The 4,943-nt window shown below is 44.1% G+C and overlaps 1 pseudogene; it reads right to left on the bottom strand.

The window, feature by feature from the left end:
- Positions 1 to 580: 580 nt before the first annotated feature.
- LOC102247311 lies at positions 581 to 1,685 on the bottom strand (annotated as a pseudogene).
- Between the last annotated feature and the right edge of the window lie 3,258 nt (positions 1,686 to 4,943).

Raw genomic sequence — 4,943 nt, forward strand, 5'->3', positions numbered from 1 at the left:
GACCCTTTCACAGGGGTCGCCTAAGACCATCGGAAAATACATATATAATTACATATTGTTTTTGTGATTAATCACTATGCTTTAATTATGTTCAATTTGTAACAATGAAAATACATCCTGCATATCAGATATTTACATTATGATTCATAACAGTAGCAAAATTACAGTTATGAAGTAGCAACGAAAATAATTTTATGGTTGGGGGTCACCACAACATGAGGAACTGTATTAAAGGGTCGCGGCATTAGGAAGGTTGAGAACCACTGTGCTAAATGGTCAAGCTACAGGGTGATAATTTCCTTAGGCAAACACTTCAGCCCTCTAATATGGTGTTTCCTAGGGCTGGAATATCAACAGGAAGTCCTGGGGGGGGAGAGCTCTGCTTAAACACTCCTTCCCAGGAAGGGTTTGGTAAACTCACAAATTTGCCCAGCCCTGTACAAAACCCTGCTTCACATGTCCTCCCTGTTGCAGGACTCAGACAGGCAGCTACTGATCCTTGACCCTGCTCCTTTTCTCTGGGTTCTTGAGCAAAGAAGAACTACAGATATGACTCTGTGAGAAAACCAGACAGGCAAAATTTTGCACTTACAAAGCAGTTGAATTATTTATTGGCATTAAAAAAGCATTCCTTTAAACACTAAACTCTCACCCCATTTTATGAAAACTTAAAACCAAATTCTCCATGGTCGTACACAAGTTAATCACCAGGAGCAAGAATTCGAGTTAAATGAACTGTCCTGCTATGAGATAATAAGGGGAAAGCGGGGGTGGGCGCAAAGTTCTTGCTTTCACACTACAATATTAAAAGTACAAGAATCTAACAATTCCTAGCGCAGCACAAAACCGCTTCCCACTGTTTCATGGCAGCCATTTATCAACAGTCCAAGGGCTAAGAAAATTTTCAGAAAACAGGGGTGTACCCTTTGGTTGTAAGCATGGCCAGCAGCTAAGGAGCCAAGTTCTTAAGGAACGACGATTGGTTGACACATTCTTGGGAAAGCGCATTCACAGAATCTCCAGCATCCGGTCTCAGCTTCCCCATCTATAAAATGCAGCACTGGTGACAGGGTGGGGAGGAAAGACAGCTAGGCTTCCAGATCGAAGTCATCGCGCTCCTCATTGTACTCCAGGACGTGTCGTTTGATCTTGGACGAGTCAACCCAGGTGACGAAGTCCTCCATGCTGCGTGTGACAAGAAAGGCGGGGTCGGTGACCACGTCGGGGCCCATGCGCACGTGGCCCTGCTCCAGGAAGGCCACGGCGGCCTGGAGGTGCTGTGCCATGCGCAGTTTAAGGAGCACGGTGGGCAGGCGGCGGCGGCAGAAGGACGAGGCCGTGATGAAGTCGCAGCAGAGTTCAGAGCTGTGCGTGGGCACCAGGCCCCGAGGGCATACAGCTTGTCCAGCAGCGCAGCCGAGGCGCGGACGCAAAACGGGTCACACTCAGGCAGGTCGCCCAGGCGTCGCACCAGCTCCCGCACAGATCAGCTCAACTGATTGTAGCGCGTGTAGTCCTCGTGCCGCTGCAACACGCGCAGTTTGTGCAGGTTGTGATCAGTGACCTCCCAGTTCAGGAAGTCCACCTGTTTCAACAGCTTCTGCTCATGGAACTTAAGCTTCCTCACCATGATGGCGGATGCCAGCTCCCTAGGACCCCAGGCTGAGAGTGAGTTCCGGCTTTCCTCAATGTCATCTTCTGAACGTAATTTGGACTCACTATCGAATATCAATAATATGTGAGCGTAAGGCAGTCCGTGTTTCTGAAATTCAATGACATGAATTTTAGTTATTACTTTGCCAAATAAATGGAATTTACATATATCATTTAAAAGAGCGTTCAGCTTAATATTAAAAACTCTGGCTACCAAGTCAGGTCTGTTTTCAACTTTTTGCCAGCGTTGTATATTGTTTGTAATATCTGCCCATTTGGGGTTGCATGTCATGGTTATAAATAAATCGGGCTTGCCATACTTCATTACAATTGCCATAGCATCCTGATATCGCTGCTGTATATTTCTGGGACTACCCTCAAAAGATGATGGAAGTATTATCATTTTACCAATCGGCACATTGTCATTTTCAGATCTAAATTTGAGATAATCCATGAAACCACTATATTTTTCAACTCTCAACTTAGATTGGTTTGCTTTGATGAAATTTATCCAATTGGCCTCCATTTTTGAATATGAATCCACAATAAACTGTTGAGTTAATTTTCCTGCATTTAAAATAGGATTGAACGTGTCCCGCACAGAGAGATGAAATCTATATCATTTGGACAGACTTTCCCTTTACTACAACATCGAGTAAATTTCCCATCGGATGGTTTTTCATCAGAGAAATTTAGAGATAGGCAAAATTCACATCAAACACTCATTCCACCATAATTATGTTCGAGGATTGCATCCTCATGTATTCCATTTTCGCTGAGAAGGCAGTTCCTACCGGTATTGGTAGTACTTGTTGATGACTGTTCTCTAGACATATTCTGTTGTCGCCACCGCCTACTTTCAACTTCAAAGGCACGTTGGTCTTTAGACATTTTTTGTCAATGACGCTGCTGTTTTTCAGCTTCAGAGCGATGTTTTTCCAGTAGCTGCTCTTCAGATACATTCTGTTGCAGGCGCCGCCTTCTTTCAAGATCAGACGCATGTTTCTCTGCAGACATTTTCTGTTGATAACACCGGCATCTTTTGGCTGCAGAGCTACGTTGTATCAACAGTTGTTCTTTAGACATAGTCCCACTTCTCTACTGTCACGGTCTGAGATGCAGGTGAATGAGAGTCCTGGCTGTCAGGGCACTGAGAGCTGTGTGACCAACAGCTGATTCTTGATTCTGTGGGGGTGGGACTTCCTCCTCCCTGCTGTCAGTTTCCACAGCTGCCATGAGGAAGCTGGGGTGACAGAGAAGCCACGCCCTCCAAGCCACCAGCTTTCTTGCTCTGCTGGACCCCACAGCAGCATCTGGAGCTGCCTGCCTCCCGCATCCCCAATCTGGGGCCTGGACCCTGCCCGGAATGTCAGGCACTGCCAGCCCCACCTCACTGGATCATGGATCCGAGGCCCAGATCCCGGGGCAGCATCTGGTGCTGCCCGCTCCACCTGCAGTATGCAAATTTAACGGCCATCTTTGTTGCGTTAATTTGCATACTCTTCTGATTGGCTGATGGGCATAGCGAAGGTACGGTCAATTAGCATCCTTGTCTTTTATTAGTAGATTGGTTTGCAAGTTTTTACTTAAAATCATGAATGTCTAGGTGAGTAAATTTTCACAAAATGATTCAATCTGTGTAATCAGCATTAAAAAAAATAATATTACACCATATAGCACCTTCATGTAATCCTTATTTACCTCCATTTGTGTAGTTTTATTTCTGTGGTCACTTATTGAATTTGTATTGTTTTCTTTCCTGTTTAGTTTTAATATGTGTGAGAAAAGTGACATTTTGCTTCATCAATGTTTTTTTCAGATTGTCAGATAGGAAATCTATATATATAAAACCCTAATATGCAAATAGACCGAACAGCAGAACAACTGAACAATCAAACAACTAAACAACTGGTTGTTATGACATGCGCTGACCACCAGGGGGGCACGTGGAACATGTCAGGGGTCGGCAGCAGGAGGCAGAGCGTGTAACATGGCGGGCATCAGCTACAGTGGGATTGTGGAGCAGGTGAGCAGGGGTGCCAGACCAAGGCGTGGCGCCAGTTGCTGTCATAGGGGCCAGCCTCTGGTGATTACTGAAATTTTTTTGCTTCCGCGCACTGCAGTCCTGCCCAGCGCTCGCACCTGCTGCCAGCACCTGGCTCCAGCCTCGATCACTCGGTGCCATCAGCTGGTGCGAACGGCAGCTGCGGGCCCCAATTGCCCCTAAGGGCTTCTCCACCTGCTCCTGAGGGGCAATCAGGGCAGCAGTTGCCACTCGCACCCGCTGACGGTGCTGACCCCGCTTGCACCCTCTGCTGGTGCCAGCCCCAATCGCTCTGCACTATCAGTGGGTGCAAGCGGGGCTGGTGCTGTCAGTTCATGGGAGTGGTGGCAGCGGGAATGAGGCTGCCAGCAGACAGGGGACCTGGGGGCCACAGTGGAAGGGGCCGAGCCTGGGCATGGATGATGGACCGAGACATGCCCCTGTGCCCACCGCAGCCTCTCAGCCCACAGTTCCTTTCAAAGTGCACAAATTTGTGCACTGGGCCCCTAGTGTTTAATAAAAGATTAACAACTAAGTAAAATAATAGATAAATTAATAAATGGATGGAAATTTTACGAACATTATAAAATCTATTACTGTTCAAAGAATATTGATTCCCAATTTTTACCTGAGTACCTAATATCTACTTGCTATTTCAGTGTTTTATATATTGGTAACCCTATTTCTCTAGTCATTTTATAATATCAGTTGTTATTTGTAGACAGGTTTACATGGTGAATGAACTTATTCTCTCTTGGCCTATTGAGATAATTTTCTTTTTCTCCAGCCATGCACAGTAGGTATATTTCAAGTAGAGTTTTTAACCTTCCCCCAGAAAGTCAACATTTTCTTCAACTTTTAAGAAATAGCTATTTTCTCCAAAGATTTTTTAAATACCTAAACTTTAAGTTGAGGAAAATAGAATGTAAGTTAGAAAACATGCTTTATAGGAAACTCTCATTGTAATTAATAACTAAATAACAAAATCTGTTATCACTATTGTGATGTTATTTTATATTATCTGATTTTATCTCTTCTGATTTTTTCCAACACAAATATATTTCATATTGGTAATAGCAATGAGGAAAATATGTAAGTTAGAAAACATGCTTTATAGGAAACTCTCATTGTAATTAATAACTAAATAACAAAATCTGTTATCACTATTGTTGTGTTATTTTATATTATCTGATTTTATCTCTTCTGATTTTTTCCAACACAAATATATTTCATATTGGTAATAGCA

This window comes from Myotis brandtii, unplaced genomic scaffold, assembly GCF_000412655.1.
Source record: "Myotis brandtii unplaced genomic scaffold, ASM41265v1 scaffold1184, whole genome shotgun sequence".
Classification (NCBI taxonomy): Eukaryota; Metazoa; Chordata; class Mammalia; order Chiroptera; family Vespertilionidae; genus Myotis; species Myotis brandtii.